General features: G+C 41.1%; 1 protein-coding gene and 1 long non-coding RNA gene across 2 annotated transcripts in view; one reads left to right on the top strand and one right to left on the bottom strand.

Moving 5' to 3' along the window:
• The window catches only part of Slc35f4 (solute carrier family 35, member F4), a 227,319-nt gene that overhangs the window by 67,659 nt on the left and 135,935 nt on the right, over positions 1-23,725 (bottom strand). The window lies entirely within an intron of this gene.
• Gm52146 lies at positions 19,948-22,759 on the top strand. The gene is made up of 3 exons (XR_003951216.1): positions 19,948-20,499; positions 21,675-21,799; positions 22,606-22,759. It is a non-coding gene; the product is annotated as a predicted gene, 52146 (long non-coding RNA).

Raw genomic sequence — 23,725 nt, forward strand, 5'->3', positions numbered from 1 at the left:
TGTCTCCAAATTAGTCCCTATGATCTCTTTCAATAAAGGTCCTATAAAAATCCAAACACAACATGACAGCAGTACGTACTGTGATTTATTGCTTATTTTTTGTTTTGTTTTAAAATGCTGGCATGTATTTTGGAGATAGGATCTAGCTTTGTAGCCCATGCTAGCTTCACATTTGTTACATAGTCCAGGATGCCACCAAACTTGTGAACCTCCTGCCTCAACGTATAAAGTGCTGGGACCACAGGGGAGTGCCACCAACTTCGTTAGTATGTCTGAAGTCTTAGGTTTGGTAACACATACTGATTTTCAATGTGAAAACCACGTGTATAAATCAGTAGTGCCCTCTTAGAGGGCATATTTGGGAAGCATTCTGAGATGGTGTCTAGACTCCATGGGCAGGGAGTTAGACATGCCAGGTGCAAACATGGGAGAAGAGGGATTCCTGGTACTTCAGCCTCTTCCTAACATAACATGTTCTTTGTCCTTCTCTCAATCTTCCGTTAAGAATACAAGCATAGTCTATTACCTTTTGTTTTTAAAAAGGTAGTTTTTTTAAAAGCATGTTTGCTTTTCTTCCCCACCCCTGCCCAGAAAAACAAAATCTACATTCCCTATGTCCAGAAAAACAAAATCTACATTCCCTATGACCTCCTCAGCACAGCCTGCACCTTCAGCCCCATCTGAATGCTCAGGCACAGTATGCATGGGATCATCTTCTACCAGCGAAGACTCAAATTTAACTTGGTAAATTTTTGTTTGCTAAATCTGTGAACTGTAGCTTTCACTCACACTTCTAGAGCCACTTGCTCTCCTTCCTCTTTGCTCCCTAAATGCCCAAGCATTTCACCCCCTCCTCCATCCCTCAGGCTACAACTGCATGGCCACGCTGCAGATGTCTTCCTGATTATTGACTGTAAACCAGCAACTCACTGGGTGCTTCTTGGACTTTTTCTGTCCCACCGTGGATCACAACTGCAGTTACTCTCTATTTGCCTTGCTCATGAGAGGGGCCCTGTGTGAGTTTCTTCTTGCTGTTGTAACAAATGGCTGAAATTTAGGGAGCTAAAATAGCTTATCTGGCAGAATGGCTAGTGGCAACTGTCACCTTTTGTAGGCTCCAGAGAGGAAGTAGTTCCTTCTTTCTTCAGAATTTAGAAGTCGTCTGCATTTTTGGTGGGTAGGGGCTCAAAACTGGGTAATCTCCCTGCTTTCATCAACATATCTTTTTCTGACTTCTGTCTCCCTCTTGAAGGAAATTTGTGGTTAGATCAAGCACACCCAAATACTCCAGGATAAGCTCTGCACAAAATCCTTCATTCATTCACGTTTACAAAGTCCCACTTGCTATGTAATGTAATATGCTTACAACTCCATGGGTTGTACATGGGCATCATGGAGGGATGATCATCCTGCCTCTAATGGCATTTTGTTAATTATACCATCGTACCGGGTGCTGTCATAGAACAGGCGCTAGATCTCTTTTGTTGCCTTACTTAGAAGCAAATAACACACCTTGGCATGATTTACTATAGAACCAAAAGGTACAGATAGTTTATCCATGGCCTCCTGGACTTCCTCTGGTTTCTCCTACAGTCCTTTCTAGTTTGCTTTCTAGGCACCTCTCGTCTAAAAGCCAGGTCCAGAACCCCTTTTCATGTTTAACCTCACTCTCTCCTATATGATCACCCAGGCCTGGGGCTTCAGCACTGACTTCAGCACTGTCTACTGCTGAGATTCGAAATGTCTCCAGCCATGATTTCACCTATAGCTTCTCCAAATCACATGTCTAGCTGCTGGCTTGATGTCCTTACCTGAATGTCTAATACAATTCCCAAATTTCCTGTGTCCTAGACAAACCTGTTGATCTTCTGATCCCCAACTGTGTTTCTTCTCTCAGGTATCTGCATCTCAACAAAGGACCGTGTCACCAGCCAGTTGACATTTTTCTCCCAGACATCCCACATCTTACTCACTGCATGTTCTGTTGTTTCTGTTGAAGCTGTACCCCAATCTATCTACTTCCCCTCACCTATGTCCAATGCCCAATCCATACCTCCTTCACCACTAGCTATCACTACCTGCTGACAGGTCTCTTTGCTTCCAGATCTTCATCACACTCACACTTATTCTCCACCCAGAAGCTGATGTGGTCTTTTTGCGTATCTTGTGGATTTCTTTTGCTTTTCCTTTTCCCATCTCCATGTAAAGTTCTGGACATAAGTAAGTTTTTAAATGGCTGAGCCTTAGCATATGCTCCTTCCTGTCTGACCATGTCTGACCTTCCTGTCTTCCATGGTGCCTCCCCGTAGAGGGGGAGCTGCACGCTCTGCACTCTCTGCAGTCTCAGAGCAAAGAGTCCCTTGTGGGGACCTTGGAAAGAAGTTTCAAGAGGAAAAAACAGATCTATTTGTTGTTAACTCTGAGCCCTAACATAAATCTTCAATAAATAATAAGAAACTCCATGAGCAGGCTTGCTAGCATTCTGAGCTTTTGTGTAGGTCCTACAGTTTCCTCAGCCATATTTAAAGCTAGTGCCTCCCTCTGGAAGCTGAAATCCAATCATGAGGAAGAATGCAACACCAGTGGTTTCAAAGCCCGTTTCTTCAGTTCGATTGGCTTCTTTCAGCAGAGGACAAGTTTGCCTTTAGAGATTCTAGCCACTTTTGTAGACAACTTTGGTTGTTGCAAATGTATGGGATGGATATTCCAACATGCAGCCATGGATGCTGATAAATATCCCATGATACAAAGGACAATGAGCTCGTCCACAAGTTAGACTTGCAAAATGCCAATAGAGCAGAGACCAAGGAAACCCTAACCCACACTACAGTGTACACACTATCCTCCAGGTTCCAGCTCTAATTCTGAGTATAAGAAGAGAAAAATTCAGTGCTATTGAGCCAGCTTGCTGACAGTTCATCTTGCAAATGATTTTTATGTAGAACGGTTTAACCAACTGCTTCATTTCTTTTGTATCTAGACCTGGGGCATGCCATGGGGGATTTTCTTCTTTTCCTCTAACCATTTTTCATCCCATTGACTTCCTTTACTTTGCAGCTAGTGCCTTCAGACTCTTGGAAGGCTGTATCCTTGCTATCAAAAAACAAAAACAAAAACAAAACCCAGGTACATATTCCTTAGAAAGTTCCATATCACCAAATTCACAAGGCCATTTACAAGTATTTCTTTAAAAGGCCTTTTAAGGCTACTACTAAATAAATTATATGTTCAATGTACTGGAACATTAGAGAAAAAGAATGAAATTCTTGTCATAAAGGGCTCACAATTACTTGCTGAGCCTGATAAAACAAGGCCTAAATGGTTACTTCAGTGTGGTAAGCACTGTCTGGTCTCATGGGGAAGAGAATCCACAAGGGACAATATTTCAGAAGAGCAGGTTGAACCTCCTTCCAGCACTGAAGAAGCAAGGACCTACAAGCATGGGGGACCATCACTCACTTTATCACTAAATGAGTCCTGTCACCATCTGCTCTTGGGTCTGTGTCCAACCTTGGCAGAGCTGCTCAGATCTGGCCCTTCAGTTTACCTCCCATCATTATACGTTTTGATTTCTTTAAATTCCTGGGAACAGAAGATTGCCTAGCTTGCTACTCAAGTGTGGCCTAGGTCCTTGGAAATACTTATTTTGACAAATGGCATGGAACAGCTGTTATCTGCTGCTACTTGTCCAAGAAAGGCTGTACAGAGAGGGTCAAATGTATCAGGGCTGGGGGCACAGCTGGTTAGTGACAGCTTTTGTGAGGCTACTGTAACAAAGGCCTACTGAGTAGTTTCAACAATAGAAGTGCATTGCTTTGCAATCCTGGAGTTTTGAGTCTGAAACCAGAGTATCAATAGAACTGGCTCCTCTGAGAGGTCTGAAGAATCCTGTTCACAGTTACCAGGATTCTATGGTCGGTTGGAAATCTGTGATGCTTTTAAAGAAGCATCCCTCCAAGTTCTGCCTTCATCTTTACACAGGCTCATGCCTGTGTGAATCCCCCTGCTCTGCCAGTTTCATAGGGTACACGCCAGAGTAGATGACTCTCCTCCCCCACACTGCTCTGGTCATCTCAACCTGTTAGAGATGTCAATAGCTTTGCTTCAAATATGCCTGTGCATCAAGGTTCAGGGAATTGGGACTTCAGCATGTGAGTTCTTGGAAGTCACAAATCAGCCCATCAAAGGAAGCTAGTGAAGCAAGGAAGGATTAAGAAGCTTCTAGATCTCTACTATTTAAAGGCAGAGGAAGACCAAATGCCTCCAAACCACTGAACAGGGCAGGTATGACATCCCTCTCAACTCTGTTTGCTATGGTGGTCCCCAGAGTTAAAACGAGGACTCGTGATTTTCTTCTGAGCTTCCAGCTAGCTGTTCTAGGAATGTCAGCCTCTGCTGTCAAGAGGTACCCTGTCAGTCAGTATGTTCTTTCAGATGCATCTGGAAAGTGGGCCAACAATGAACTAGCTCCAAGTTTATTCCCTTTTCTTTAAGACATAAAAAGAAAATGATAAACAAGTTATTAGTAGTTCCTTCCCATAATTGTGTGCTAGTTAACAAGTCAGTTGGGGCTCTGCTGGGGAAGGGAAGGCCACTGTGCCAAGTGTCATTGAGAGGAACAAGTCAGACAGCATATCAGTCTTAACTGTGAGGTGGATTGCTGAAAAATATAGTGCTCCAGCAAAACCCATTCTTGGTCTACGAGAACTGGTACTTTGTGACTGAAGGAGGATGTATTTAGGATGGTACAAGTGTAGCTTATTGGGGGCCTACAAACAAAGTGTGGTCCTGGAGGCAGCATAGTTAAATAGATCTGAAATCAAGTTTCAACTCAGAGAAGACTCTAAGTATAAACATAAGCCAAGTAACAGCTGAATCTCTCTCTCTCTCTCTCCCCCCCCCCCACTGGATTTCTCTTCTGCTCAGATGCCAGTTTTCAGGTTTGCTCTTTGCCTTCTATCTTTTTGTGGAAGTGAGAAGAGAGAAGGAAGAGGCAAGAAGATCCCACTATGACTGCCATCTGTTTTTGTCCTGGCTCTTGATAGATAATGCTGCCTGTATTAGAACATTGATTCAACTCTCCAGCACAGACTTTTCTGACATGGCCAGGAAAGCTGTAACTCAGAACTGAGTTACATGAGACACATAGCATGTGTCTCTTCCTTATGTTGATAAGTAATCTATATGAAGCCAACACATTGCTGGAAGGATGATCATAATAATATACACACAGTGAAGACCAGATCCTGGATCTGTACTGGCCCTGGTTCTTTTCCACTGGGACCCCAGTAACATCACATGTGAGACTCTGTAGCTATGGAAGTCCATGCTATCTATCGTTTGGGGTTGGATGGCTCTTCTCCCTACAGGCTGAAGTCCCTTCTTGCGAACCAGACCAGGGAACCAGGCTGTCACTGTTTATTTAGCATAATAATACTAATATATCTAAACATTCTAAAATACTTGAGGAAAGAAATCTAAGGTTAGGCTGATACCAAAACGAGAAATACTTTACTTGTCTGCTTGCCATTGATTGACTATCTTTAGCACCATGGTATAAATAAATAAAGGTACTGTACCACTTCGAGGAAGTTACTTAACTTTTCAAAGTCTCAAGTAAAATAGCTAGCAACAGAATAGTCTTTGAATCAAATGAGAATGGCCCTAAGATGTGTGTGGTGAAGTCTAGCCAGTGGCTGTTGTGATTAGGATTTTGGGCAAGTTGCTTTTCCCTTTAGAGACTCTTTTTCTTCTCCCAAATAAAGATCTTGCATCCCTAGTGTCACTCAATAAGAATGCTAGGCCTTCAAGGACTTGGATGAAAATCTCTCCGTGAAGTGAAAAGTATGCATTGTTTTACTTCTTCTTCTTCTCCTTTTTTTTTCAGAAAGAACGTTTGTTATGGCTTACCACAAAATATTTGTTTTTCTGATACCTCATTAATAAAACCAGTGCTGAGTGTGTACACTTTCAAACGTCTCGATTCATTATTTTAAGTGCCTCTTTATCAAGTGGAAACATCTGTGTTGAACCAACTCTGATTCAATGCTTGTCACTATGACAGGAGCATTTGTTAGATCTACAATAAATCTCTTCCCATGTCTGCATATGCTTAAGATGCTCAGCAATTAACTAGAGAGCAAGGAAACTCCAGTAGCCCAAAGAAGACAGCAGGCAGGACAGCAAAAGCTTAAACCTTGGGTTCCTAGACACCTCCTGATACTGCTCTTTAGTTTTAAATGCAGGGATACAATCCTGACTCCCAACCTGAGAAATTCCTAGTTTAAAACCATACATGGCTCTGGCTGCCAGGTCTCTTTAGAGAACTGCTGCGTGTGTTGAAGTCTGACTCAGTGGGCTATGTGCCATAAAAACACAGATATTGCCATCCCGTCAACCACAGCCCTGATACAGAACAAAACAAAACAAAACAAAACAACGACAGCAAAAAGCAGGTACAGAACAGCTTCCAGAATGGCAACTTGCAAGCCCACATAAGTTTATGAGTGACTGGATAAGCCCAGTGCTACCTCTGCTTCCACGTTTGAACACTGTGAGCTACAGGGCTACAGAGATGTGGAGAAAGAAATGTCAAATAGGCAGAAGTCAGCAAGATCCTCTTCCTGCTAAAAGAAGCAAAGGAGGGCCCAAGTCCTGGGGATCATTATTGGGGACACTCCTTCTCTCCTGGTGTGCACACCTAGTGTGACTCCTTCTGTATCTGTATAACTAAAAGAATTTGTACAAAGGATGGTGTGTCACTTTCAAGATTAATTTATAAGTGACCAGCCTCTGTGGCTGTTGTTTTTCATTGGGACACTTATTGAGAAACCAGTAGCCATATCGACAACAGCCCCAGGGAGATGCCAAGGCGGCTCTTCTGCCAGCCAGCATGCATGGGAAAGTATGCCCTTCAGCCTAGTCAAGCTCCTCAAACACTGTGACTCAACCTCCTAATGGATTTGGACTCCAAACAACAGAAATATCACATCTTAGATTCCTGACGCAGAAACTATGTGTAATCACAAATACTTGTAGCTATTTGATGTAAGTCTGTGTAATCTGGATATAGCAATGGAGAGCCAGTACATTCACTGTAGCAATGCATGCCAGTTTAGACTTTTCAGTTTCTGCTGCACTGTAGATATACTCAGAAAATCATTATTTCACTCAGAATTAAATTGAGAAGACCATCCTATCAAGACCCGTTGATAGCTTATCATCCTACGAATAACCCTTAAGGTTCCTCATCTTTACAGGTTCTTCATCTTCATCTGTAGAATGAAATGGATTAGTGCCAAAAAGCCTTGCTACTTAAGGTATTTTTAAAATCAATGAAGGGTTTCTGGGGTACACAGCTGATCATAAGGGTCACAGGCTAAGGGGAAGCACTGCGTGAGAACTGGATGGAGCCTTCCCCTAGATGGCATTTTATTACTGCCTATGACACACCAGTCCTGTGTGTACCTTGTACCTGATGGACCAGGAAAGCTTGAAAGCAGTAGTTCTCTACCTTCCCAATACCACAACCATATAATACAGAATGATTATATGGCGAATGATGTAACACAGGTAAAGGTGGGAGACTTTACCCATGCTGTGCTCACCCCAACCATAAAATTACTTCGTTGCTACTTCATTTGTCCAACAGTTTGCTACTGTTATGAATCATAATGTAAATATTTGATATTCAGGGTATCTGGTATGTGACCTCAAAAGGGTCATGAGCCATCATTGCTCTAGATCCTCTAGGACATATTTTATCAGTGTATTTTCCCAAGTCAACCTCGAGAAGTCAGACATATTGTTGGCATCAGGACCTCCCAAACGTATGACATCACATAGGCGACAGCATGACTTGCGACCTGCAATGCAGTTGCCAAGGCAACAGGCACCATATTCCCAATATCCACTTGGCTTGTCTCCCACCTTTACCTGTGTTACATCATTCTCCATATAAATAAGAACATCCCTCCCTCTCTCCCTCTTTCCCTCTTCTTTTTCTGCCACCACCTTCTCTCTCTTTCCCCAATAAAACCTCTTGCATGTGGAACTGCCTTGGCCTAGTGTGTTGTTGAGATGTGACCCGCCATTCTAACACATCACATATGACTCAACATTATTGATGTTTTGGTTTCTCTTCCACCTTTTTATGGACTTCTAAATGTGTATATAAAATGATCTTAATGATGACCATCTAAAATTGATGATGTAAACAAAAAAAATGATGTTAAAAGCAATAACCAGTAAGACTGACTACTAATCTTTTTTAAAAAATATTTATTTATTATTTATTATATATATATCTTAAGTACACTGTAGCTGACTTCAGACACACCAGCGGAGGGCATTAGATCTCATTACAGGTGGTTGTGAGCCACCATGTGGTTGCCGGGATTTGAACTCAGGACCTTCGGAAGAGCAGTCAGTGCTCTTAACTGCTGAGCCATCTCTCCAGCCCCCTAATCCTAATCTTATTGCTGTTAGAAGGCAGTCTACTGAAAGACTTGCATTGGGACCTCAGGCTCATAGCTGAAGAAAGATAAGTGACACAGACCTGCTGGTGGTGGGTCTTATGTCACAGAATCAGTACCCTTTCAGAAAACTTCACCAAATGTTAGAATCTCCAGGTAGATGTGTGAAAAGAATTTTCTGGGCTCCACTCTCCATGCTTTGATTCACTATATATGTAATGAGGTTGAGTAATCGGAATTCTAAAATGTTTCCAGAGTATGGGGATGTAATTTGATGTAGAACACTTGTGTAGCATGCACAGGTTCCAGCCCAGAGCCACAGCACACAACCATATGTAACAAAAATAAGGCTCTATGTAAAATCTGGACACACTGGTAACCATTCTCTGAGGCTCGAATGTAGAATTGCAAACACAAGGGCCATTAACAAGCCCAAGGCAGCAACATAGAGGATAGGGTCACATTATGAAGTGGTGGTTTGCAAAGTGCATTCATGGTTTAAAAGCCATTCAAAACAAAAGCTTTATTTTAAACATTGTGCAGTGCATGGGAAGTGTGATACCATATGCCAGATTTGAGTTACCACAGTTTACTACAGATGTACAACATGTTTTAAAAGAACCATAAATTTCATGTCATGCCAGAAGTCTATAACCATGTTCACTGTTTTTTTCTTTCTAATCACCCTTTTGATGAGGCTTCAAAAAATTAATTACTATGGTATTTTACTTTCTAGTGTCTATTGGAAGCAAGCTGATGTTGCCCTCTGGAAAAAGAGGATAAGACATCTTCTAAGAGCTGGCCAGCTATGTAGGGTAGTCCCTATTGTCCATCCAAACTCACTGTCCATTCTATTCCCCCTTCTATGCTCCCCAGATGACTTCTGGGGACTCTGTGAGCCAGACTCCATTGCCTTCCAGTTTCTAGTTGCTATTGGCCAATGTGAGGCACAGTGGGGGACAGTGAAAGGAGAGGGGGCCCTAAGCCCCGTCTGACAGTGCCTGTGCTCCTCTGAGTCAACATCTTCCATTTGGTGATGGCCTCCTAATGTTGACTGGAATGACCTTTTCCTAAATGCCACTGCTGAGCTGGTCATCTCTCGTCTAAGGGTAGAGACAGCTCCTGTGTTGACCTCCTTGGTGGTCCTCCTTAACTCTGATCAGCCCTTGGCAACTACTGCCATCACTTAGGAGATTCAGCAGTCAGTTCTGTTAAATGTGTCATTTACTCCTGTCCCAGACCCTACTCAACCCACAGTGTTACTATTCAACAGGTAGACTATACCCTATTACTATGGAAGTTATACAGTCCCCTCAGCAGGAACCAAAGACACAAGAAAAGTGTGGGCAATTTGTCTTTCAGTAAAACCAAACACTAAATGTGCTTTAATTATAGAATTAATATTTTTATCTGGCTTTTGATCAGCGATTCAATTCTAGAGTCAAGAGTTTGTGTTGCAGAAGTGGATGCTCACAGTCAGCTAATGGATGGATCATAGGGCTCCCAATGGAGGAGCTAGAGAAAGTAGCCAAGGAGCTAAAGGGATCTGCAACCCTATAGGTGGAACAACATTATGAACTAACCAGTACCCCGGAGCTCTTGACTCTAGGTGCATCTGTATCAAAAGATGGCCTAGTCGGCCATCACTGGAAAGAGAGGCCCATTGGACACGCAAACTTTATATGCCCCAGTACAGGGGAACACCAGGGCCAAAAAGGGGGAGTGGGTGGGCAGGGGAGTGGGGGTGGGTGGATATGGGGGACTTTTGGTATAGCATTGGAAATGTAAATGAGCTAAATACCTAATAAAAAATGGAAAAAAAAAAGAGTTTGTGTTGTTCAGAGGGACGCCAGACAATCAAAATATTGACTTTATCTAGAAGAATACTCCAGGGAGTCTCCTAATTGCTTATTCTTGTTATCAAAGGATGCTGGGCCCAACAACTTCTGTGTGCAATAATGGAAAGTGCTGAATAAATGACTTGTCTTCACATTGCAGGGAATGTGAGCCAGAAAGAAGTTGCATACCTAAAACCTCTATACAATTGCTCAGTGGTCTCAGGTTTCAGTGACTCATCTGGGAGAAGTGTCAATCCCAGTTCCATGAAATCTAGCAATGGAATCCACCATAGGTAAATATAAATGGAATTTGAAGTTCTCTACAAATTGGTCTGCTGGTGACATCATGAGGGACTCTCACAAAGAATGACATCAGTGCTATGCCTGTGAGAAGAGGGTAAGGAATACCCTGTGCCACCATGGAAAGCCTTGATTGAGAGACTGAAAATGAGCAGTTCCCAACCATGGCACAAGCCATACATGTGGTTTATTTGGCCCAGAGGGTCTTTTCATTAAAAAAAAAAAGCTGCTTATGGACACTGAACATTTGGTAGGTGTTTGCTTTTATTAAAAACTAAATTCTCACAGCCACATAATATTGTACATTTGATTAATTGATGGAAATATTCATGGTACAAATTAAGGGATTAGGGAGAAGGACTTAGTATTGATACAACCTAGAGACACATTCATTAGTCATAGATATGTTGATGGCTGTGCAGTTACTGGAGAGAGGCAAGCAGAGTGCACATTTAGGTCAGCCTGACATACAATGACTACATTAACCGTGATTTCATAGTTCCTAAGGAATGGCTTTGTCCAAAGACATTACCTTCTCTTTCACCAGAAGAGATGGCCGTTTAGGAAATGGAGATATGTGGGATGCTAAGAATTCTAGTTCTCAATCACGGGTTACTTAAAGTAGAGAACAAGCCTGTGTTTCCTTTTCCCACTGTGACCCTGAAATGCCTCTATAAAAACTAGACATTCTGGCCTTGAAGCTTGTCCCATGACCAAGGTGTGTAAGATCACAGTGGCAGAGGAGACCTGGGTTTGAGCATAGCATAACCAAATAATGAAATGCAAGAAATGATACTGATTTTACTGTAGTTCTCAAAAAAGGGGGGCAGGCACGGTTTATGTGCTCCCTGTTTCATGATGGGCTGATTTAATAACAGGAATCACATTGTGGTGAGGCTGAACCATCCTGGGGATCTTAACTTATTTTCCTTCCCTTTTGGATATAATTTACACATTTAAACCACACACATATTTCACCACTGCCGCCACCACCACTTCCATAACCAAGAAAATTTGGAAGTTTAAAGACAAAAAAGATAGGTGAATGCAAAACATTTTATTGTCTAATTCATATCATATTGACTCAGTTCATAATCCCCAATCCACTCACACCACAGCTCCATGTGCTAAATAACAACAGCGGATACTCAGCAAGGCAGACAGTTGTAGGTGTATGTACCACTTTCTTTAAATATCTTCATTTAATCTCTTGACAGCCTTTGAGGTAAAGACAGTCACTATCTAAATCTTAGGAATGAGGAAAATGAATGATAGAGTGCCCAGTCTATAAAACAAGATTCTTATGAGGTTATAGGTGACCTTGCTCAACCACCCTAGAAAGGAATATCTGATAGTCTGTCTCACCTTGGACTAACAATTTCAGGAAGGAGAGATTCTTAAGAGATCCTACAGCTGCAACAATGTCCTCATTCAAGCCCCTCAGCTGCAGAGGGTGGCAGCCAGCTTTTTCCCCTGGCAGATCCTTCAGTTTCCTGTGAGAGAGAGGCTGTTCCTTGCTGTGTATACAAATCAAGACAATCCCTATCTGTTGAAGGCCAGACTCTGGTCTCTTTCTACCTTCTGTCTCTAGGTTTCTTCAGAAATCTAACACTGAGGCTATAATGACTTCAGCTTTTTGTCAACCAGCACTCACGGCACCAGTCACACAGCCACAAGAGAAGAACCCAGTCAACATCTGAAGGTGGGAATTCTTCTCAGCTGCAGTAATATCACTGCTTGTTGAGCCCTTCCATTTCAGCTCTGAGGAACCCCCAGTTGAGGGCCAAGTTAACCTATATCCAAACTGTCAATCACATTGTGAAACTATAAGTGTTTGTTGTTATACAGCAATGGAAAACAGACAAAGGAACAATGAAACCAGGATTGTTCCCCCTCCTAAAAAAAAAAATGTCTGATTTGTTTTTCAACTGATAGTGTTTTCTCTGGAAGCAAAAGACAGGCAAGCCACCTATCAAAGTAGCTGAAGTATATCATTTATTTCCAGACAGTAAGTGTCCAGGGACCCATATGTACCTGGCATTCAGCTTAGTGGAAGAGAGATCTCTAGAGGCTACAAAGACACTGACCACTGTATCTGTCCACAGAGAGACAGAGACTACCAAGGAGCTTCAGTATGGAAAGTTGTAGAAAGGCAAAAACACATGGGAAGCTCTGGAGCAAGAACTGGAGCTATGAAGCCAGCCGTGGGAAGAATGAGCATAGACATCAAGTCAGACACATATTTGATTTTGATTATCCAGGATGAGGAAGAATAATCTAGGGCAATGAAAGAGAGTAGAGCAGGTTGTGCAGAACACCAAGATAACCCATAATAGCACTATACACAGAGACTCATGTGCTCTCCAGGTTTTGTAGGAATGACATAAGCCCAGGGAAGGGGAGAGAGGAAAAGAGGAAGTATTGCTGCTAAATCATATAGCATGAAGCCCCCAAATGCTGTTAAAGGGAGTGGCAAATTGAATGCTGGTTCCAAGCACCTTGCTGTTACATTGCAGGGAGGGAACAGATATAGCACTGCTATTTCTTCATATGGTAGAGGCAGACCTAGGGCCACCTTAGACTGTCCTCTCTGATAGTATGTAAATGGTCCATCACACATGTGCTCCTGATGCCGTTAGTTCCCCGAAGAACGCAAATGAATCATATCCCAACCAGATACTATTACAATGCTCATGGAAGTGGCTAAAAATGTAGGCAGCATCAATCACCGACAAAGTTATTGTGCCACTGGACCCCTCATACAGTAAGAATGAGAAATGACAATCTCTTTGGAAAAGGGTTTGAATTTCTGAAAAATTTAGCATATGTTTATTTTCTAACATAACAATTCTACTCCACCCACGATAACCTTCACCCCCAAATTGAAAACATACCTGTAAAAAGAAAAATAATCTTGCACAAGTATTATAGACATTTTATCCATAGTGGCCCAAACAAAAAGCAAACAGCAGACAAGAACAGAAAGAAAAGAAAACAAAACTAGACAGAGCCCAGACATTTCTCACTGGTAGAACAGAGAAATAAACTGTGGTACAGTAAGGTATTTCCCCATAATAAAACCAACACAGACTGCATGTTAAGAACCACAAAGGGTCCTTAACTTGTCCCTACTTGTAAGCTAACTGAGAGCCCACCACACTTTAATGCATGCTGAGAGAGGACAAGGACTCCTGCATCAGAGGCCGATGACTGCTGTGCACAGCTGCAGTGGATGCCAGAGGAAGCATCTTTTGTGGTGGGTAGTAAGCACACCTGCCCTTTGCTTCTCCAGGAGACAGACAGCACCTGTGTACTACAACGCATCTCAGGACACAAACATCTTTGAAAAATATGTTTCTACAAAGAGCAATATTTGCACCTCAGTTACCAAGATGTGAAGACATTTTATAGGTGGTGAATTGCTTATGTGCAAAATTCTAGACCAGTGTTTTCTGTGTAGTTGTTAGAGAGTCAGTTGTGGCAGGGTACTCTGTGAGAGAACTTTGGTTTATATAGGTGTGCAGGAGTGTGTATTTGTCAAAGCTTACTGAAGGTACACTTAAAATTTGCTTATTTCATCTCTAGTAAATTGACATACATTGTAGGAAGATATTAGGGTCCAGTTAATTATGACTTAGAGAGGATCACACAGTGCAGAAATAAGTTTCCCCACGGGATATTCATCTCTTACTAGCAGAGATGCATGACTCTAAGTGCAAGGATGTTTCTAGAGTAAGAAGTTGTAGAATACAACGATGCTCATTTAGAGAGGAGGTGTGCTGCTGCATGTAATTTGTGTTGGAACGTATCAAGAGTAGGCTGGAGAATGGATAGATAAAGGTATGAGTAAATGCATAGCTATGCATACAGCAAGCACAGTATGATGTTCGCCATGAAAATCTAGGTGGTTTATATATAAGTATTCTGTGTAAAATTGAGTGTGGGTGCTTGTTTGAAAGTAGTCCTAATTAAGATGCTGAAACAATAAGTGAAAATCTGTTAGAAAAGTAAGACGGTGACAAACAATGATCGATGGTCTTTGAAAAGCCACAAAAGAGGGAAATTGAATTATAGGGTTATTTGATACTTTTAAAAAATCATTGGCACATAAGCAAAATGAAAGAATATTATGGAAAATATTTATACTCTATCCAATGGCTGAGATGTTAAAAATAAGACTTCTCATAAAAAAGACTTCTCATAAATAATAAAGAAAAAGACTAGTGGCAATTAATGTAAGGATTACTGCTTGTAATATTAGCATTTAGGAATCTAAGCCTTAAGGATTGCCTGGGTACATGGTTAGCTTCAGGCCAGTCTTGGCTATTTAGCAAGACTCTATTCAACAAACTAACTTTACTAGCAAGCACTATAAATGAACACTTAATTAGAAAGGAACACAATATCAATACAATAACAAAATGTCTGGCATCATTAATAATCAAAGACGTAAACTAACTCATCAGTATTAGGAATCGACAAAGGCAATTTTAAATAACCATGATACAGAACAGGGTTAGGATGAGTTGAGGCTGACTGGCTAGCCTCCATGCCCGAGTTTGAATCCAGCTCCTCCAGGTAAAGAGTAGAGAGGTACTTAACCCGACTGTGTCTCAATCTCCTCATCTCTAACACTGAAAATCAGTAGTGTTTAAACTTAAGCTTTATGGGTTATATCCTAGGTATTCTGTACTTTTTGGCTAATATCCACTTATTAATGAGTACATACCATGCATGTCCTTTTGGGTCTGGGTTACCTCACTCAGATACTTTGGAAGATACTTTCTAGCCATCCATTTGTCTGCAAAACTCATGATTTCGTCATTCGTAATGGCTGAATAATATTCCACTGTGTAAATGAACCACATTTTCTGCATCCATTCTTTGTTTGAGGGATATCTGTGTTGTTTCCAGCTTCTGGCTACTACAAACAAGGCTGCTATGAACATGGTGGAACACATGTCCCTGTGGTATGGTGGGGCATCTTTTGGCTATATGCCCAAGAGTGGTATAGTTGGGTCTTCAGGTAGATCTATTTCTGATTTTCAGATTGATTTCCAGAATGATTGTACCAGTTTGTAATCCCACTAGCAAAGGAGGAGTGTTCCTTTTTCTCTACATCCTTGCAAGCATGTGCCCTCACCTGTGTTTTTTTATCTTAGCCATTCTGATTGGAGTAAGGTGGAATCTCAGGGTCATTTTGATTTGCATTTCTCTGATTACTAAGGACTTTGAACATTGCTTTAAGTGCTTCTTGGCCATTCGAGATTTCTCTGTTGTGAACTCTCTACTTAACTCTGTACACCATTTTAAAATTTTGTCATTTTTTTTTTTTGGAGGTTAGTTTCTTGAGTTTTTTGTATATTTTAGATATTAGCCCTCTATCGGATGTGGGGTTAGTGAAAATTTTCCCTACTCTGTAGGTTGCTGGTTTGTCCTGTTTGACTTTGTCTTATCCCTTACAGGATCTTTTCAGTTTCATGAGGTCTCATTTATCAATTTTTGATCTTAGAGCCTGAGCCATTGGAGTTCTGTTTAGGAAATGTCCCCACCATGCCAATGAGTTCAAGGCTCTTTCCCACTTTCTCTTCTATTAGATTCAGTGCATCTGGTTTTATGTTGAGGCCCTTGATCCACTTGGACTTGAGCTTTGTGTAAGGTGATAAATATGGATCTAGTTTCATTTTTCTACATACAGACTGCCGGCTAGACCAGCATTATTTATTGAAGATCCTTTCTTTTTTTCCATTGTATATTTTGGCTTCTTTGTCAAAGATCAAATTTCCATAGGTGTGTGGATTTAGTTTTGGGTCTTCAATTCTATTCCTTTGATCTATTTGTCTGTCTCTGTACCAATATCATACTGTAGTACTGCTTGAGGTCAGGGATGTTGATTTCCCCAGAATTTTTCTTATTGTTAGAAATTGGTTTTGCATTAGGGCATGACAAAGAAGTAAGTTTAGGCAGGAATCTGACATTGGGTGGAACAAAGAAGTCGGCTTCCGGCATGAAAGTGACTTTGGGCTAGGATGGGGAAGTAGGCTCAGATATCTTGATCGTCCTGATAAGCCCTTAGAAACAGTGATCCTGGGAGTGATCTTGGGACTTTGTTTATTGTCTTGTTTGTTCCTTGACTATTTGTATTTATTGCCTTGCTTGCTCCTCATTGTACTACTTGTCCTTAATACTTGCATGTAATTAAAGTGATATAAAATCAGATTGGGAAAAAAAATAAAACAGCCTTAGTCTCAGAACTGGGCTGACTCAGAAGTCTTCGATCAACTCTCAGTGGGCACTGTCCCTGGCTCAGCTCAGCAGCATCTTATACAGTCTATACTGCTGGAGATCTGCATGGCTTTTTGGAGGCCTTGCTCTTTCTAGGTCCCTTCATCAGTGAGAAAATTCTCCCTTCACATCTTTCTGTAACCCTTCCTCTTCATTTTTCTCTTTACTTTTAGGGGAGCCACGAGGAAGGTACCACTCTTCCACACTCACTTTGGAGGAGGTGTGGTAGGGTAGCTTGCATCCTCTCTCTGGAATACCATACCCACAGGGGTTCAGCAGCAGCAGCTCACTCCTTGGATGTTTCTATCACAGAAGGAGGAGCAGTCTCTATGATCATAGTCCCCATCCCTAGGAACTTAGAACAAGCTATTCTGGGCTCTTCTTTGGTAAATGGATCTTTGAATAAAAACCACCACCACCACCACTACCACCACTACCACCACCACCACCACCACCACCACCACCACCACCACCACCACCACCACCACAGTTCAGCTTTCCCTTCTAGAGGGCACCTTCACCTCTAAGGATGATCTTCCAGCAGCCTCACCGCTTCCCTGGGATCTGAGAAAGGGAGAGTGTTCCTTGTGTCATTCACAATAGAGTTGATAAGCAGATACTTGGGTTCCTCATCCGCCAGCCCTAGAATCCCTTGGGCTTCTGGCATAAACAGCACTTTTCATTTTCAGTTTAAGCCTAAACTGGACATCTGAATCTAGTGAAACTTTATATTACACTTTATATTACCCCATGACTTGAATATTCTAGAAATTTGGGTAAAGGACTATAAGTGGATTAATATATGTAATTTATGTGAGAAGAATCAGCTTCTTATCTTTCTGTAAGAGAGATGGGCTAGTTATGTCTTTATTAAGAATAAGGGTAAGCGGTTGCATTAGGAGCATGAGAAAGATGGTGAATCGTGAATCATCCAAGGCCCCCAACCTCTGGTGGCAGTGGCTGATGACTCTAACCCATCCTGCAGACTGAAAAGTCCAGGTCACGTGGGAAAGGAAGAGCAGTCAGGTATAGCCTCACAGGAAGAGCAGGGTCATCACTGGACCTGGCCACCAGACATCAGACCTCCAAATTTATTTTGCTGACTGGAGGGGATTTAATGATTTACAGCAGAGAATGTCTTTTGGCTAGAAATAGACAATTATAGTGGTTTTTAATTTTTTCCCATGACATGTAATTTCCTGCAAGTGAAAAGCATCCTGTTCAATGCTAATGTTTTTAAGTTTTTCCTCTTTTTATTTGGGATGCAAATATTTCCTAAGCAAGGCAGTTCTTTATCATCCTGAACAAAGTTTGGCAATAAATTCACAGTCAGTCTCTAGTTCTTCAATCTTTATAACGCAGGGTTATCATTACAAATTACATTTTGTGTGCAGGAATAGACTTGACACCAACACTATACACCAACGTTTAAATTTATCCATGCTAAAAAACAATCATTTGCTTGTTAGAAACTTGTCTTCAGAAATGTTTTTCTTCTAAACAACCAGGTGACCCTTCTCACTGCTGTATTCTGGCCAATAGAAATCTTACAAATAAAAAGAATGAATTTATGAAATTCCTAGGCAAATGGTTGGACCTGGAGGGCATCATCCTGAGTGAGGTAACACAATCACAAAAGAATTCAAATGATATGTACTCAGTGATAAGTGGATATTAGCCCAGAAACTTAGTATACCCAAGATATAAGAGACAATTTGAAAAACACATGAAACTGAAGAAGAACGAAGACCAAAGTGTGGACACTTTGCCCCTTCTTAGAATTGGAAACAATCACCCATGGAAGGAGTTACAGAGACAAAGTTTGGAGCTGAGACAAAAGGATGGACCATCTAGAGACTGCCATATCCAGGGATCCATCCCATAATTAGCCTCCAAACGATGACACCATTGCATACACTAGCAAGCATTTGCTGAAAGGACCCTGATATAGCTGTCTCTTGTGAGACTAGGCCGGAGCCTAGCAAACACAAAAGTGGATGCTAACAGTCAGCTATCGGATGGATCACAGGGCCCCCAATGGAGGAGCTAGAGAAAGTAATCAAGGAGCTAGAGAGAACTGCAACCCTGTAGGTGCAACAACATTATGAACTAACCAGTACTCCGGAGCTCTTGACTCTAGCTGCATATGTATCAAAAGATGGCCTAGTAAGCCATCATTAGAAAGAGAGCCCCATTGGACACACAAACTTTATATGCCCCAGTACAGGGGAATGCCAGGGCCAAAAAGTGGGAATGGGTGGGTAGGGGAGTGGGGGGGGGAGGTATGGGGGACTTTTGGGATAGCATTGGAAATGTAATTGAGGAAAATACGTAATAAAAAATATAAAAAAATTAAAAAAAATCTTACAATCTGATGCTCATCGAACTCAGAAATCAGACGACCACTACAATCATTTGAAATTCATGGGCAGGAAGAGTCAATAAGCTCACAAGAGAGTATCTGAGCAGATCTCCAATACATAAAGCGTGTGACCCTCGGTACATGTGACTTTCAGGTTTGTTGCCCAGAGCAACTTTATTCCTGGTTCTTGCTTGTATTTGAGATGGTCAAGTTTAGTAGAAATCAGAGTTCTAAGAAATAAGGCATAACCATAGCTTCTAGAATAAAACTTGGTGCCTAGTGCAGGCATTTATTCCTACAGAAGTATCTTATTTCTTTTTAAAAAATCTACAAAGAATTTGAAGCATACAGATGTCTGAAGGTTACTAAAGAATGCAATTACTTACCTGGCCCATATCTTGAAATTAACTCCTAAAGCTATTTATGTCAAATAAGCTATCCATAGACACATCTAAAGGATCTTATTTTCAGGCATGAGTTCAGCTATTCAGGGCAGTCTTGGAGATTTTAGAGAAAAAAAATCAAATTAGTCCAGCTGGACCAATAGCCAAAAGCCTTTAGAAACCTACAGTCCTTTTGGAAACAGCTCCCTGCTCTTCAGACTCTGCCACCTTAGAACATGGGTGCTTAACATGAGATCCCCTTTCTGATTGCTTTTGGCATGGGCTGCAGACAGGTGAGAATCCAGTTAGAAATGCATTGATATTACTCCGAAAACCTAAGGGAGAGTTCTGTCTCCTCTACCACATGTCAGAGAGGCTCACATATTCTGGCTGGGGGTGGAGGTTGTTGATAACGTAGATCAATGCTATGGCTGTAAAATGTAGACCCCACGATATAATGAAATTACAAAATATTCATGAAAGTGACTATCTGTCATCAGCTAGTAATAGATACTGTGCTCTCTTTCCACCACCTCCTCACTCCTTTCTTCCAGATTGGCATGACCCCACCCTGCAATGACTGAGTTATATTCCCTCTCTTAATTCACATCAGTTATAATCTTCAATGTCTCAGAATGTGAGCATGTTGAGACAATAATTGAGGTCACTAAGTCAAAAGAAGAGCATCAGCAAGATAGAACTTAAACCACTACAACCGATACCGTCAAGGAGAAGAGAGTAGGGCAGGCACGGAGAGAAGACCATGTGAAGATGACAGGGAGAAGACAGACACTAACACCCTGAGAGGAGAGACATCAACCCTGCTGACATCTTAATCTTGGATTTCTGGCCTCCAGGTCTGAGAGAAAATAAATTCTTTTATGTAAGCTATTCAGTTTGTAATACTTTGTTATGGTACCTATAGCAAGTTAATACAAAATTTCTTTTTATTACGTTTTTTTCTTTATATTTTCTTTCTATTGATTTAGGGGGGGCAGTGTGTGCTATTATAGTGAAAAGGTCAGCTAAGATACTTTGGGAAGGTCATGAAACACTTGTCCCTACAGAAGGGAGAGGTTAATTAACATTCCTCAGACCACAGTGTGGGAACTGACCTGTGGGTGGGACACATTCTACAGGATGGACCATTGCCACCTTCAGACAAGGGAAGTCCTTGCCACCTTATTCCCTAAAGACCAATCAGTTTAAAGGGCACACTGTTACACCAATCATATTGTACCTAGTTGCTGATACTCTATTCTGCCCCTGGAAACCATATAAAAACTCGCTGAATGGGCACCGGAGGGTCACCACCCCTCCTTCGGGTCTGGGACGACCGCAGTGCACTGGAACAATAAATTCCTCTTGCTTTTTGCATCAGTTCTGGCTCCACATGGTTCACTCAGGGGATCCTGGTAAGCTAAGGCTCCCCAGAGTCTTACAATAGGGGGCACATATATGTGTTCTATGTGCATATGTGGAGCTGAGAGGACAATGTTAAAGGATCTACCATGAAGGTCCCAGAGGTTAGGTGTAGTGTCTTGGTGTTCATCGGGCCATCTTGCCACTCCACAATACAAGATTTCACTGGTTGAAAATCTACATCTCAAACTAAATAGGTGAAAATGCATCAACATTTACAGCCACAGTAGTACCAAGGATAGATACTACATGAGGTATAATTGGAGAATATATTTTTGCTCAGCAGTTGGACTTGTTTAAATATGTTACCTGGGGCATGGGATGTAGCTCATTTGGTGAAGTATTTGACTAGCATGCACAAGGCTGTGGGTTAAAGGAGGTTTAAAGTCATTTTTAAGTATGTAGCAAGTTAGAACACAGTCTAGGATATATGAGACCAGTCTCATTTATCATTTTATTTATAAAGTAAAATAACCAAAACAGTGCAATTATGTGTAGTAGTTCCCCAGTAGGTAGCCCTTGTCTATCTTGTTCCTAACATGAAATGTATTCCTCATTCTGAGCATTATTTTTACTTCTCAAGTGTGTGATAAGCTCTTTGCAATTGCAGGTGTTACATCCTGGTTGGCTCCTTCATGCTTCTGTGCCAGCAGAATTAAGTCTTCCTGCACTGTATTCCTTTATCATCCAGCCAAAAAGGAGACACTCCCACAAGACAGAGGAGACTCTACTTGGGTGGGTATTGCCTTTCTACACTCTGAAATTTATCCTCTTTTCTCTTAGTATGAGCTATTAAGAACCAATTAACCAGTAGTGAGGTGGCTCTTCTCTACTTGTAGAAAGAGGAACTTAATGCATTGAAATGCCATTTCTGAGGGAAGCCTTAATTGTGGGGGAAAATTTCAATACTCTATGAAGGTCAGAACGGCTGTGTCCTCTTGTGAAAATTGTGCACTAGAGGGTGGATTGTCACACTGAAGACTATGGAGCCATTGATATGTGTTGCTCCAACAGAGGGGTGGTTCAGTTCTGGGTGCATGTTAGAGTCTCCTGAGAAATGCTGAAAAGATTCTAATAGTTTTCCTTTGAAGCCTGAGCTAATTAGTATAGAGTAGGGTACATTTCTTGGCATTTCCAAAATGTACCAGAAATGTAAGGATGGGCCATTAATGAGGAAAGGTGTGTGGGTGAAAAAGAGAGACAGACATGGTGAGAAGCTGAGGGATAGATGGAGCAAAAAGGACATTGATTTAGTTTTGTTCCTAACTACTGCGTTTAGACATGTGGGACCCTGCATTGCCTTTGAAAGCAGAACTTGGAATAAATTAGGTTTGATTGCAGCTAAGAGCATCGTATTACAGCCTTGGAAAAACAACTCAAATTGTCGCTTTGCGAATGGATGTTATCTTTAACTACAGCATCACTATGAGACAGCTTTATAAATTACAGGGTATAGTGGGTTATTTTGATGAGATTGTGGGTTCTCTATATTGCTTACTCAGACAGGGATAATAACAGAATACAACTGTGTATGTTTATAGTTTCAATTGAAGAAGCCCTTAAGGACGATCAAGACGAGATTAATGGTGATTGCATCTCCAGAGCATGTTTGTTCCATAACGAAGTTGGCACCACCTCAACTGCAGTTCATTGTCAAGGTGAGCAAGATTCTCTCTACAAGTAACAAGTTATCTACCCCTAACTGCAGCCCAGCTTGTGTGGCTGTTCTATCAACTTGATAAGATGAATTTGTTTAGCTCATTGAGTTGTTCAAATAATAAATACTTGGAACTCAAGTAGGATCGCAGTTGTGATAAAAGGCTCTCCATTGTTTTCCATCACAGATTAACATAATCTTGTTTTTCACAAGTCTAATTGGACACAAGAAGAACATTATTAAAATAGTGATACTGGCAACTTTTGGGAGAAGAATTAGTTTTCTTTAAGGAATTCCTAGTAAGTAGACATTTCTCCAGTAGAAGGCTCCCACGTTCTAGAGTATTTGAGCAGCACAGATTGGACTCTATGGGCTTTAAAATAAGTGAACAAATAAGTAAATAAACAGTAAAGCATTATATTGGGTTGGTAGGAAGGTAGTGGTGTGTGTGGGAAGATTTAGGGGAGGGATTAAATATGACCATTGTATGAATATATGATCATACATTGTATGAAATTCTTAAAGAATAAAAATATTACTTTAAAAATAAAAATGAAAACACCTTGTAATTACACCACACTGTTTTTCTTTTATAATAAATCTATCATTATAAAAAATAATAAAACTATTTCCTTTAGTAACTAATGGACTTATAACTGATGGGATCGATGCAGGAAAGCCGTTGGTTATTCATAGGAGACAATGAGGAAATAAAGTACAATAAAGTTTGAGCTGAACAAATTACTTTAGTATTTAATTTTCAACATTCAATGCTTTGTTTAATTTTTGTGGTTTGTTTAATGATAAGTTAATACACAGCATTAAAGCCAGCGACTGGTGAGCTAAAGAACAATGAACTGCAGTTACTATAATAAAGGCTGCAGATGGCATACTTAAAAAATGTTTAAAGGAGAACTGGAAAACTTACTTCCTAACCATGCAACTAAAACATGAATATGTTATGTATTAGTATATTTAGCAAGTTTTAGCACAACAATAAAGTC

Source organism: Mus musculus, chromosome 14, assembly GCF_000001635.26.
Source record: "Mus musculus strain C57BL/6J chromosome 14, GRCm38.p6 C57BL/6J".
NCBI lineage: Eukaryota > Metazoa > Chordata > Mammalia > Rodentia > Muridae > Mus > Mus musculus.